This window comes from Pelophylax lessonae (genome assembly GCF_965119305.1).
Source record: "Pelophylax lessonae genome assembly, chromosome: 3".
Lineage (NCBI taxonomy): Eukaryota > Metazoa > Chordata > Amphibia > Anura > Ranidae > Pelophylax > Pelophylax lessonae.
In genome coordinates this window covers 5010531-5026335 of record NC_138770.1, presented here as the reverse complement: position 1 = coordinate 5026335, position 15805 = coordinate 5010531, and positions in this window count along the sequence as shown.

Genomic DNA, 15805 nt, shown 5'->3' with positions numbered 1-15805 from the left:
TGACAATACCCAATAGTGATGACTTATATAGTATTGTTTTTTAATATATATATATATAGTATGTTTTTTTTTTTCAAATCCATATATATATATATATATATATATATATATATATATATATATATATATATATTAGTATGTTATTGCACGGCGCAATACAACAGTACGCAACGGGTGTATCTCACTGTAACATATGTGGACAGGGCCGCAATTAACTTTTGTCCCCTAAATAGTTTTTTTTTTTTATTGCACGGCGCAATACAACAGTTGTATTGCCTTTCCTCAGATTCAGTTGTTATCCAGGTTCCTTCGCTGCCCTGTGGCGTCTCATTCCTTAATTCGCACCTTCATTCAAGGTGTGCGACATTTGGCCCCTCCCCGGAGGGAGCCTTTACCTCCATGGGACTTGAACTTGGTTCTATCTGCGTTACAGTGTTCTCCCTTTGAACACATCCTGAAGATATCGTTGACTCTGCTGTCTAAGAAGGTTGCCTTTTTAGTGGCGATCACTTCGGCTCGCAGGGTGTCGGAGTTGGCGGCGTTGTCTTGCCGCTCTCCTTACCTGGTGGTTCATAAAGATAAGGTGGTCTTGCGACCTAACTCGTCATTTCTCCCTAAGGTGGTGTCTGACTTCCACCTTAATGAGGACATTGTTTTGCCTTCGCTCTGTGCAAAGCCCAAGCATCCTAAGGAGGGCGCGTTGCATTCCTTGGATGTTGTCAGGGCGATCAGGGTTTGCCTGTCGTCCACTGAATCCTTTCGGAAATCGGATTGCTTTTTTTTTTGTCCTTCCTGAGGGACCTCGGAAGGGCATGGCTGCGTCTGCGGCGGCCATTGCCAAATGGATCAGACAGACGATTGTCCAGGCTTATGCTTTGAAGGAATGGGTTCCACCCTTCCCTGTTAAGGTGCACTCTACCAGATCAATGAGTACGTCCTGGGCCTACCAGCATCAGGTCTCGGTAACCCAGGTGTGCAAGGCTGCGACTTGGTCGTCGGTGCACACCTTTTTTTCCAAATTCCATAAGGTTGTTGTTCTGGCACCCACCAGAACATTTTACCCACCCACCAGAATATTTTACCCACCCACCAGAACATTTTACCCACCCACCAAAACATTATACCCACACACCAGAACATTTTACCCACCCACCAGAACATTTTACCCACCCACCAGAACATTATACCCACCCACCAGAACATTATACCCACCCACCAGAACATTATCCCCACCCACCAGAACTTTATAACCATACACCAGAACCTTATACCGACCCACCAGAACATCATAACATTAGAATATTTCATATTTATGCGTTTGATGCCCATTGTCCGGAATATTTTATGTTTATGCATTTGATACCCATTGTTAGTAATATTTCATGTTTATGCGTTTGATGCCCATCATTTTAAATTTCTGGATGGCGTTATCAATAATTGGCATTGCTGGACAGCGTTATCAACAATTCACATTGCTGGACGGCGTTATCAAAAAATTAAATCGCTGGATGGCGTTATCAATAATTTACATCGCTGGACGACATTATCAGCAATTTCCATCTCTAGACGGCGTTTTCAATAAATTGCATTCCTGGATGGCGTTATCAAGAATTTACATTGCTGGAGGGAATTATCAATAATTTACATTGCTGGACGACGTTATCAACAATTGGCTTCGCTGGACAGCATTATCAACAATCTTGGGTTCCCAAGCTTCTTCCTGGCGGGCTTGGTATGGCAATCTTGGGACAGATCTATTTCCCAGGATTTCTCCAAATGCCAAGCCGACCTCCTCTAGGTGAGGACCAACCACTTTTGCTGGATTGTCGCCATTCAAGTGACCAGAGCCTGTGAACCTGGAAAGAAAACCAGGTGACGATGGAATTCCTGTCAGTGGATATTTAAGGTAAGCCTATCATAATGTGCTAGTATGCGATTTTGCCGCTCCTCTCCCTCAGTGTTCCATTATAGGGGGTTGATCAGAAAGGTTGCTGCGGATATACGAGGTAACTCTGTGTATGGGTGGGTGGGAATACACTGCCATCTTGTTGTAACCTGCAGTACTCTGTGCAATGGGTTAAAAAGAACCTGTTTAGACAGTCCTACAACTCACTTGTAAAGAGAAGGCTAGTTTTAGTTTTCTATGGGATTAGTAGAGAGGCCTGTTTACTATGACATTCATAGTAAATGCCAATCACAATGCTTCCCTGCTGTCCTTGCTGAGTTCTTTCCTGCTGTCCCGTCTGTGTGCTTCGGCTCAACTGTCAAAGGGGAAAGAAGGTATACCTCTTTTTACGCATGACAGACAGAAGGACCTGTTCACCCAAAGCACGTTTAACGGGGGGGACAAGTGCAGGCGTTAGGAAATGCTCAAGTTCCCAAGCTTCTTCCTGGCCGGCTTGGTATGGCAATCTTGGAACAGATCTAATTCCCAGATCTAATTTCTCCAAATGCCAAGCCGACCTCCTGGAAGTGAGGATCAACCACTTTTTTTAATCCATATATATAGTATTGTGTTTTTAATCCATACATATAGTATGTTTTTTTTTTAATCCATATATATAGTATGTTTTTTTTCATCCATATATATAGTATGTTTTTTTTAATCCATATATATATATATAGTATGTTTTTTTTTTAAATCTATATATGTAGTATGTTTTTTTTTAATCCATATATATAGTATGTGTTTTTAATCCATATATGTAGTATGTTTTTTTAATCCATATATATATAGTATGTTTTTTTAATCCATATATATATATATAGTATGTTTTTTTTAATCCATATATATAGTATGTATTTTTTTAATCCATATATATAGTATGTTTTTTTTAATCCATATATATAGTATGTTTTTTTTTAATCCACGTATATAGTATATTTAATCAATATATATATATATATGCAGTAAAACCTTGGTTTGAGAGTAACTTGGTTTAAGAGCGCTTTGCAAGACAAGCAAAATTTTCAAATAAATTTTGACTTGATATACAAGCGATGTCTTGATATACAAGTAGCCTCAAGTCACAGCTGAGTATAAAATGAGTATAAAAGAGAAGAGAGGCGCCTCTAAGTGTAGCAATATGGTTAAATTTAATGAAGGTACAACATTTAGCAACTCACATGGTTGATGATTTGAACAGGCACATCTAAGGATGCAGGCATCCAGGCTAAAGCTGTCCACATAGACCATCCTCCGCACCGCCATCTACGTCATCCCTTCCATGCTGCCCCTCGCTTTCAGATCGCTTTACTGCAGGGTGGTCTTCCCGGTCAGGATTATAGACTGGCAGCCGGTGGTGCAGAAGATAATCTATCTTCATAGCTTTACCCCGGATGCCTGCATACTTAGATGTGGCTGTTTTATTCATCAACCATGTGAGTTGCTAAATGTTGTACCTTCATTAAATGGAACCATATTGCTACACTTAGAAGCGCCTCTCTTCTCTTTGATACTCTGTAGCTCCTGCTGGATTTTGCTTCTAATCCCCTTAGAAGCGGCTGTTTGTTGGGTGGACATTTACACAACCTATCGCAATGCTATAATCTTTTTATATGGAATATAAACTGAAGGACTTACGAAAAAATGGTTGTGGAACAAATCATCTGAGTTTCCATTATTTCTTATGGGGAAATTTGCTTTGATATAAGAGTGTTTTGGATTACAAGCATGTTTCCGGAACGAATTATGCTCGCAATCCAAGGTTTTACTGTATATATATATATATAGTATGTTTTTTAATCCCTCTATATATAGTATGTTTGTTTTTTTAAATCCATCTATATATAGTATGTTTGTTAATCCATATATATATAGTATGTTTTTTAATCCATATATATTTAGTATGTTTTTTAATCCATATATATAGTATGTTTGTTTTTTTAATCCATCTATATATAGTATGTTTTTTAATCCATCTATATACAGAACACCAGAACATTATCACCACCCACCAGAACATTCTACCCACCCACCCACCAGAACATCCCCACACACCAAATTATTATACCCATCCACCAGAGCATACCCACTCACCAGTACATTATATCACTCTCCAGAACATTGTACCCACACACCATATCAATATACCACCCACCAGAATATTATACCAACCCACCAAAAAATTATACCCACCCACCAGAACATTATACCACTTACGAGAACATTATACCCACTCACCAGAACATTATACCCACTCACCAGAACATTATACCCACCCACCAGAACATTATATCACCCACCAGAACATTATACCCAGCCACCAAATCATTATACCACATAGCAGAACATTATACCACCCACCAGAAAATTATAACCATGCACAAAAACCTTATACCGACCCATTAGAAAGTTATACCGACCCACCAGAACATTAAAGCATTAGAATATTTCATGTTTATGCGTTTGATGCCCATCATTTTAAATTCCTGGATGGCGTTATCTACAATTGGCATCGCTGGTGGGCGTTATCAACATTTTACATCGCTGGACCGCGTTATCAACAATTTACATCGCTGGACCGCGTTATCAACAATTTACATCGCTGGACGGCGTTATCAGCAATTTACATTGCTGAACGGTGTTATCAGCAATTGGCATTGCTGGACGACGTTATCAATAATTGCCATTGCTGGACGGCGTTATCAACAATTTACATCGCTGGATGGCGTTATCAACAATTTACATTGCTGGATGGCGATATAAATAATTGGCATTGCTTGACAGCATTTTTAGCAATTGACATCGCTGGGCGGCGTTATCAGCAATTTACATCGCTGGATGGCGATATAATTGGCATTGCTTGACAGCATTTTTAGCAATTGACATCGCTGGGCGGCGTTATCAGCAATTTAAATCACTGGAGGTTGTTATCAATAATTTACATCGCTGGACGGCGTTATCAACAATTGGCCTTGCTGGACGTCGTTAAAAACAATATATATCGCTGGACGGCGTTATTAATAATTGGCATTGCTGGACAGCATTATTAGCAATTTACATCGCTGGATGGCGTTATCAACAATTGCCATCAATGGATGGCGTTATGAAAAATTTACATCACTGGACAGCGTTATCAATACATGGCATCACTGGACAGCGTTATCAACAATTCACATTGCTGGGCGGAGTTATTAAAAATTTACCTCACTGGACGGCTTATCAGCAATTTACATCACTGGACGGTGTTACTGATAATTGGCATAGCTGGATGGCGTTATAAGCAACTTTCATTGCTGTACAGCATTATTAACAATTTATATTGCTGGATGGCATTATCAATAGTTGGCATCGCTGGATGGCATTATCAATAATTTACTTTGCTGGGCGGCGTTATCAACAATTTACATCGCTGGGCAGCTTTATCAACAATTTTTATCGCTGGATGGCATTATCAATAATTGGCATCGCTGGTCAGCGTTATCAACAATTTACATCGCTGGACGGCGTTATCAACAATTTACATCGCTGGACGGCGTTATCAACAATTTACATCGCTGGATGGCGTTATCAACAATTTACATCGCTGGACGGCGTTATCAACAATTTACATCGCTGGACAGCGTTATCAACAATTTACATCGCTGGACGGCGTTATCAACATTTTACATCGCTGGACGGCGTTATCATTAATTGAAATCGCTGGACGGCATTATCAGCAATTTACATTGCAATAATTGGCATTGCTGGACAGCAATATTAGCAATTTACCTCACTGGACGGCTTATCAGCAATTTACATCACTGGACGGTGTTACTGATAATTATCATAGCTGGATGGCGTTATAAGCAACTTTCATTGCTGGACAGCATTATTAACAATTTATATTGCTGGATGGCATTATCAATAATTGGCATCGCTGGTCAGCGTTATCAACAATTTACATCGCTGGACGGCGTTATCAACAATTTACATCGCTGGACAGCATTATCAACAATTTACATCGCTGGTCAGCATTATTAACAATTTATATCGCTGGATGGCATTAACAATAATAGGCATCGCTGGATGGCGTTATCAATAATTTTCTTTGCTGGACGGTGTTATCAACAATTTACATTACTGGACGGCGTTATCAACATTTTTTATCGCTGGATGGCAATATTAATAATTGGCATCGCTGGATGACATTATCAGCAGTTTACATCGGTGGATGGCGTTCTCAACAATTTACATTGCTGAGCGGCGTTATCAGCAATTTTCATCGCTGGACTGCTTTCAGCAATTTACATCGCTGGATGGAATCATCAGCAATTTACATCGCTGGACGGCATTATCAACAATTTACATCCCTGGATGGTGTTATAAGCAACTGGCATTGCTAGACGGCGTTATCAATAATTGGCATAGCTGGACATCGTTATTAATTGTTTTTATCGCTTGATGGTGTTATCAATAATTGGCATCGTTGGACAGCATTATTAGCAATTTACATCGCTGGATGGCATTATCAACAATTGCCATCAATGGATGGCATTATGAAAAATTTACACGCTGGACAGCGTTATCAATACTTGGCATCGCTGGACGGCATTATCAACAATTTACATCGCTGGACAGAATGAAAAATTTACCTCACTGGAAGGCTTATCAGCAATTTACATCGCTGGACGGCATTACCGGTAATTGGCAACGCTGGACGGCGTTATCAACAATTTATATCATTGGACAGCGTCATCAGCAATTTACATCACTGGAGGGCGTTATCAATAATTTACATCGCTGGACGGCGTTATCAATTGGCATTGATGAACGGCATTATCAACAATTTACATCGCTGGATGGCGTCATCAACAATTTCCATCGCTGGACGACGTTATTAATAATTTGCATCAATGGATGGCGTTATCAATAATTTACATCGCTGTACGGTGTTATCAATAATTGGCATTGCTGGACGGCGTTATCAACCATTTACGTTGCTGGACGGCGTTATCAATAATTGGTATCGCTGGACGACGTTATCAACAATTTACATCACTGGACGGCATTTTCAAAAATTCACATCGCTAGACAGCGTTATCTGTTTACAGTGCTGGACGGCATTATCAGCAATTTACATCTTTGGACGCCGTTATCCGCAATTTTCATCGCTGGATGGCGCTATCAATAATTGGCATTGCTGGACAGCGTTATCAACAATTTACATTGGTGGACGGCGTGATCGGCATTTTACATCTCTAGACGGCGTTTTCAATAAATTGCATTGATGGATGGCATTATCAATAATTTACTTTGCTGGACGACGTTAACAACAATTGGCTTCGCTGGACAGCATTATCAACAATCTTGGGTCCCCAAGCTTCTTCCTGGCCGGCTTGGTATGGCAATCTAGGGACAGATCTATTTCCCGGGATTTCTCCAAATGCCAAGCTGACCTCCTCTAGCGAGGACCAACCACTTTTGCTGGATTGTCACCATTCAAGTGACCAGAGCTTGCAAACCTGGAAAGAAAACCAGGTGACGATGGAATCCCTGTCAGTGGATATTTAAGGTAAGCCTATCATAATGTGCTAGTATGCAATTTTGCCGCTCCTCTCCCTCAGTGTTCCATTATAGGGGGTTGATCAGAAAGGTTGCTGCAGATATACGAGGGAACTCTGAGTATGGGTGGGTGGGAATACACTGCCATCTTGTTGTAACCTGCAGTACTCTGTGCAATGGGTTAAAAAGAACCTGTTTAGACAGTCCTACAACTCACTTGTAAAGAGAAGGCTAGTTTTAGTTTTCTATGGGATTAGTAGAGAGGCCTGTTTACTATGACATTCATAGTAAATGCCTATCAAAATGCTTCCCTGCTGTCCTTGCTAAATTCTTTCCTGCTGTCCCGTCTGTGTGCTTCGGCTTGACAGTTAAGAGGTATACCTTCTTTCCCCTTTGACAGAGGACAGACAGAAGGACCTGTTCGCCCAAAGCACGTTTAACGGGGGGGACAAGTGCAGGCGTTAGGATATGCTCAAGTTCCCAAGCTTCTTCCTGGCCAGCTTGGTATGGCAATCTTGGAACTCTGGGTCAGTATTTTTTTTATTTTAGTTGTGTGTTGGACCCTCTTATATTGAGTTTGAAGGCTTGTACTTTCATCAGGCATATGTTGGACTGGCTATAGGGGATGTTAGAGGCTAGTATTTTTTATTTTTGGTGTGTGTTGGACCCTCTATATGGAAGTTGAAGGTTTGTAGTTTTATTAGACATGTGTTGGACTGGCTATATGGATTTTTTTCAGGTGTGTGTTGGACCCTCTATGTAGAGGTTGAAGGTTTGTACTTAGGTGTGTGTTGGACTGGCTATAGGGGAGGTTGGAGGCCAGTATTTTATTTTGTGTGTTGGACCAGCCATAGAGTTTTTTTAGGCTGGTACTTTCAGTATGTGTGTATGTAGGTAATATGTACTATATATATATATATATATATATATATATATATATATATATATATATACATACATACACAGGTAATATTTATAGTATATACTCCCAGGCTCTGTCCCCCACCCGTCACTTCCAGGACAGCACTGTCATCCTCATCGGCTGTTGTTGCCGCTGTTCTGTGCTGTCCCGGAAGTGATGGGGGTAGGGAATTCTGACAGAACACCGGCGATCCTCCTTATACTGCAGGCTCCCCCCCAATGAGGCGAGGCATCGGGCAAGGAAGAGCTGGGGCAAGGATGAGGCATACCCAAGGATGAGGATCGCAGAGAGAAGGGAGGAGTGACCAGCTACCTCATCACTGACCCCTCCCACCAGTGCCACTGATATGGCAAAGAGCTGCACTCCTCAAAGCCATCTCTGTTGGAGGGATACACTTACCTCCATGTCACAGAAGAATAAACGCCTCTCACCCTCCCCCCGGTCTTCCCTCCTGGTAACCTGGGTAAGGATCACTTCCTGGGGACTTCTCTACCAAACTGGTTTCCCCAAGAAAACCGGCTTGGCATTTGTACAAATCTCTGGGATGTGATAGTTACCCAGATTGCAACATATAGCTGACCAGAAATGACCAGGGAGAGTCCTTCAAAAGTGGCCAATTCTCGCTTCCAGGACGTCTGGCCTAGCAGTGGAGAAAGCCCGGGGAACCACTTGCGGAAGTTTTGAAAGGGAGAAATTCAGTCACTGTGGCTAGGAAGGAGTTCCAGGAGGCCGGCTAGACTCAACAGATTTTGCTGCTCCTCTCCCACAGTGATCCATTATAGGTGGTTGATCAGAAAAGTTGCTGCGGATATATGAGGGAACTCTGAGCATGATTGTTTGGACTATTATTATTTTTATTATACAGGATTTATATAGTGCCAACAGTTTGCACAGCGCTTTACAGTGTGGGGAAAGACCATACAGTTACAGTACAATTCAATACAGGGGGAATCAGAGGGCCCTGCTCGTTAGAGCTTCCAATCTAGAAGGGAGGGTCAAGTGAAACAAAAGGCAGTAACCGAGGGGGGTGGGCAGATGGATAAAATGGAGGTGGAGTTGTTAGGTGTGGGTAGGATAGGCTTCTCTGAAGAGGAGGGTTTTCAAAGATCGCCTAAAAGCTAATAGAGTAGGACAGGGCTTGACAAATTTGCTTGAAATCTAGGAGCCAGCTTAAAAAGTTAGGAGCCAGTTTTTTTTTAAACTAACAACCAAGCTTAATTTAATAAAACGGATACTAAATTTACACATAAATACGACTAGAACCCCACTCTCCTCTATAGCGCAATTGGATGGAAACAGACTGTCTGTCTCTTTCCATCCGATGCCATCTGATCCGATCAACGGGATGGATAGAAAATAGAACCACCATCCCTCTGTTTTTGGCGGACAGGATCAGATGGCGGCAGATTACTGCTCCATAGAGGAGAATGAAGGGTCCGATCAGGTCTGCCTGAAAAACTGTCAGGCAGACCTGATCAGACAGCCCGTGTGAAAGGGGCCTTCGGCTGTGGCATGGCGATGAGGGAAAAAAAATATTATATATATATATGATTTTTTTTTTAATAAGAATTGAAAAAAAAACGAGAAATATATATATATTTTTTTGTTAATTTAAAAAATAAATTCATAATAACCACACTCCCTGTCCACTTACCTTTAAGCAAAGGTAACTGGACAGGCAGAGGAAGCCTGCAAAAACTTCCCTCTCATCTCCTCTTGGGAAGGAGATGGGAATGCATTGAGAACAGGCAGTGGAAACAGTCATTACTCCTGGCCACCACAAGAGGGCGCCAGTTCCCCATTGGAAGCCTCTCTCATCTCACAGAAGAAGGCCGAAAAGCCGGGGCCTCAATTTTCAGACAGCGCGGAAGTCCGTGCACTCGGGAGGAGGTGGGGGCGCAAAAGGGACAGGACACCTCCTGCAGGGGCACCCTAGGTGCCAGATCGCTAATTCTAGTTGCAAATGCGACCTGGCGCCCGGTGTTTGTCGAGCCCTGGAGTAGGAGATAATCGGACAGGTAAGGGTAAGGAGTTCCACAGGATTGGAGAGGCTCTGGTAAAGTCCTGGAGGCGAGCATGGGAGGAAGTGACAAGGGAGCTAGAGAGCAGGAGGTTTTGAGAGAAATGAAGAGAGCGATTAGGTTTTTATTTTGAGACGAGGCTAGTGATGTAGATGGGGGCTAAGCTGTGGATGGCTTTGTAAGATGTTAGTATTTTGAATTTGGTTCGTTGTGTGAGCGGAAGCCAGTGGAGGGATTGGCAGAGAGGAGCGGCAGACACTGAGTGATTGGTAAGGTGGATGAGTCTGGCGGCAGCGTTCATGATAGATTGAAGGGGGATAGCCTGTGTAGAGGTAAGCCAATGAGAAGGGAGTGGCAGTTTTGGAGATGTTGCGGAAGTTAACGTGGCAAGATTTGGACAGCGATTGGATGTGGGCCTTGAAGGAGAGTTCAGAGTCCAGGACAACACCTAGGACCCTGGCATGCGGGATGGGCTGATAGTAATTCCATCAATATTGACAGAGAGATCAGGGGAAGGGGCACGCGGTGAAGGAAAAATTATTAGCTCGGTTTTGGAGGGATTGAGTTTGAGGAAGTGGTGTGACATCCAGACCGATATATCAGATAGTAAATTAGTGATACCCTGCCATCTTGTTGTAACCTGCAGTACTCTGTGCAATGGGTTAAAAAGAACCTGTTTAGACAGTCCTACAACTCCCTTGTAAAGAGAAGGCTAGTTTTAGTTTTCTATGGGATTAGTAGAGAGACCTGTTTACTATGACATTCATAGTAAATGCCTATCAAAATGCTTCCCTGCTGTCTTTGCTGAGTTCTTTCCTGCTGTCCCGTCTGTATGCTTCGGCTCGACTGTCAAAGGGGAAAGAAGGTATACCTCTTTTTACGGAGGACAGACAGAAGGACCTGTTCACCCAAAGCACGTTTAACGGGGGGGACAAGTGCAGGCATTCCCCCACACACGTCAGTAAGCATGAGGCATACGTTTAACCCCTTGATCACCAACAGTGTTAACCCCTTCCCTGCCAGTGTAATTTTTACAGTAACAATGCATATTTATAGCACTGATTACTGTAGTAATGTCACTGGTACCCCCAAAAGTGTCAAATGTCAGTCAAGGGTCCAATCTGTCCATCAGTCAAGGGTCCAATCTATCCGCCGCAATGTCGCAGTCCTGCAAAAAAAGCGCAGTCAGTACTAGTTAAAAAAAAATGACATAAATCTTTCCCTTAGTAAACGCAGTAACTTTTGTGCAAACCAATCAAAATACGGTTATTGCGATTTTTTTTTTCTTTTACCCAAAAATATGTAGCAGAAAACAAATTGGCTTAAAATGTTAAACAATTTTTATTTTTAAATTTTTTGGGGGGGAATTTCATTTAAAAAAATGTGAAAAATATTGTTTTTTTTTCAAAATTGTCGCTCTTTTTGTTTATAGCGCAAAAAATAAAAATCGCACAGGTGATCAAATACCACCAAAAGAAAGCTTTGTTTGTGGGAAAAAAGGACGTCAATTTTGTTTGGGTACAGCGTCGCACGTCCGCGCAATTGTCCGTTAAAGTCACGCAGTGCCGAATCGCAAAATAGGGCCTGTCTTTGAGCAGCCAAATCCTCCGGGACTTAAGTGGTTAATCCATGTATATAATACTATATATACATATATATATATATATATATATGATTTTTAATAATCCATATATTATGTTTTTTAAAATCCATGTATAGTATGTATATGTATGTATGTATGTATGTATATATATATATATATATATATATATATATATATATATGTGTTTATATATATATATATATATATATATATATATATATATATCTAGTGAAATGCGTGCCCATTTTGTGGAATATTTCATATTTTTGCGTTTGATGTCTATTTTCGGGAATATTTGATATTTTCGCGTTTGATGTAAACTTTTTTGGATTATTTCATATGTGCATTTGATGCCCATTTTCAGGAATATTTCATGTTTATGCGTTTGATGCCCATTTTCAGAAATATTTCATATTTACGCATTTGCCCATTTTCAGAAATATTTCATGTTTATGCATTTAATTCCCATTGTTAGGAATATTTCATGTTTGTGTTTGATGTCCATTGTTAGGAATATTTCATATTTGTGTTTGATGTCCATTGTTAGGAATATTTCATGTTTGTGTTTGATGCCCATTGTTAGGAATATTTCATGTTTGTGTTTGATGCCCTTTGTCCCGAATGTTTCATGGTAATGCGTTTTGATGCCCATTATCAGGAATATTTTATGTTTATGCGTTTTGATGCCCATTTTCAGGAATGGGTCAGTATTTTCTTTATTTTAGTTGTGTGTTGGACCCTCATATATTGAGTTTGAAGGCTTGTACTTTTATCAGGCGTATGTTGGACTGGCTATTGGGGAGGTTGGAGGCTAGTATTCTATTTTTGGTGTGTGTTGGACCCTCTATATGGAAGTTGAAGGTTTGGAGTTTTATTAGACATGTGTTGGACTGGCTATAGGGATTTTTTCAGGTGTGTGTTGGACCCTCTATGTAGAGTTTGAAGGTTTGTACTTAGGTGTGTGTTGGCCTGGCTATAGGGGAGGTTGGAGGCCAGTATTTTTTTGTGTTGGACCAGCTATAGAGTTTTTGGAGGCTGGTACTTTCAGTGTGTGTGTGTGTATATGGATGTGTGTGTGTGTGTATATGTGTATATATATATATATATATATATATATATATATATATATATATATATATATATATATATAAACTGTATATATGATACCACCCACCAGAACATTATACCCACCCACCAGAACATTATACCCACCCACCAGAACATTATACCCACCCACCAGAACATTATACCCACCCACCAGAACATTTTACCCACCCACCAGAATATTATACCACCCACCAGAACTTTATAACCATACACCAGATCCTTATACTGACACACCAGAACCTTATACCCACCCACCAGAACATTTTACCCACCCACCAGAACTTGATAACCATACACCAGAACCTTATACCGACACACCAGAACCTTATACCGACCCACCAGAACATCATAACATTAGAATATTTCATATTTATGCGTTTGATGCCCATTGTCCGGAATATTTTAGGTTTATGCATTTGATACCCATTGTTATTAATATTTCATATTTATGCGTTTGATGCCCATCATTTTAAATTTCTGGATGGCGTTATCAATATTTGGCATTGCTGGACAGCGTTATCAACAATTTACGTTGCTGGACGGCATTATCAAAAAATTAAATCGCTGGATGGCATTATCAATAATTTACATCGCTGGACGACATTATCAGCAATTACCATCTCTAGACGGCGTTTTCAATAAATTGCATTCCTGGATGGCGTTATCAAGAATTTACATTTCTGGAGGGAATTATCAATAATTTACATTGCTGGACGACGTTATCAACAATTGGCTTTGCTGGACAGCATTATCAACAATCTTGGGTTCCCAAGCTTCTTCCTGGCGGGCTTGGTATGGCAATCTTGGAACAGATCTAATTCCCAGGATTTCTCCAAATGCCAAGCCGACCTCCTCTAGGCGAGGACCAACCACTTTTGCTGGATTGTCGCCATTCAAGTGACCAGAGCCTGTGAACCTGGAAAGAAAACCAGGTGACGATGGAATTCCTGTCGGTGGATATTTAAGGTAAGCCTATCATAATGTGCTAGTATGCGATTTTGCCGCTCCTCTCCCTCAGTGTTCCATTATAGGGGGTTGATCAGAAAGGTTGCTGCGGATATACGAGGGAACTCTGAGTATGGGTGGGTGGGAATACACTGCCATCTTGTTGTAACCTGCAGTACTCTGTGCAATGGGTTAAAAAGAACCTGTTTAGACAGTCCTACAACTCACTTGTAAAGAGAAGGCTAGTTTTAGTTTTCTATGGGATTAGTAGAGAGGCCTGTTTACTATGACATTCATAGTAAATGCCTATCAAAATGCTTCCCTGCTGTCCTTGCTGAGTTCTTTCCTGCTGTCCCGTCTGTGTGCTTCGGCTCAACTGTCAAAGGGGAAAGAAGGTATACCTCTTTTTACGGATGACAGACAGAAGGACCTGTTCGCCCAAAGCACGTTTAACGGGGGGGACAAGTGCAGGCGTTAGGAAATGCTCAAGTTCCCAAGCTTCTTCCTGGCCGGCTTGGTATGGCAATCTTGGAACAGATCTAATTCCCAGATCTAATTTCTCCAAATGCCAAGCCGACCTCCTGGAAGTGAGGATCAACCACTTTTTTTAATCCATATATATAGTATGTGTTTTTAATCCATATATATAGTATCGTTTTTTTAATCCATACATATAGTATGTTTGTTTTTTTCATCCATATATATAGTATGTTTTTTTTATGCATATATATATATATATATATAGTATGTTTTTTTTAATCCATATATATATATATAGTATGTTTTTTTAATCTATATATATGTAGTATGTTTTTATTTAATCCATATATATAGTATGTGTTTTTAATCCATATATATAGTATTGTTTTTTTAATCCATATATATAGTATGTTTTTTTATAATCCATATATATATATATATATATATATAGTATGTTTTTTATTTTAATCCATATATATATATATAGTATGTTTTTTATTTTAATCCATATATATATATATATATATATATATATATATAGTATGTTTTTTTTAATCTATATATGTAGTATGTTTTTTTTTAATCCATATATTTAGTATGTGTTTTTAATCCATATATATATATAGTATTGTTTTTTTAATCCATATATATAGTATGTTTTTTTTAATCTTTATATGTAGTATGTTTTTTTTTAATCCATATATATTAGTATGTGTTTTTAATCCATATATATAGTATTGTTTTTTAATCCATATATAGTATGTTTTTTTTTTAAATCCATATATATATATATATATATATATATATATATATATATAGTATGTTATTGCACGGTGCAATACAACAGTACGCAACGGGTGTATGTCAATGTAACATATGCAGACAGGGCCGCAATTAACTTTTGTTCCCTAAATAGTTTTTTTATTGCACGGCGCAATACTACAGTATGCAATGGGTGTAGGTCACTGTAACATATGTGGACAGGCAGTAATAAACTTTTTTGCCCCTAGTTTTTTTTATTGCACAGCGCAATACAACAGTATGCAATGGGTGTATCTCACTATAATGTATGAATGAAAAATAATTTTTTTTACCCTAAATACTGTAAAATAATTATTTTCCCCTCACATTGGTGCTTTTTGAACAGGAGGTTAGAAAAGCAATGTCTGTCTGACATACAGTCTTTAAAGTTAAATATGAAGGAAAAAAGTGCAGGCATTCCCCCACACACGTCAGTAAGC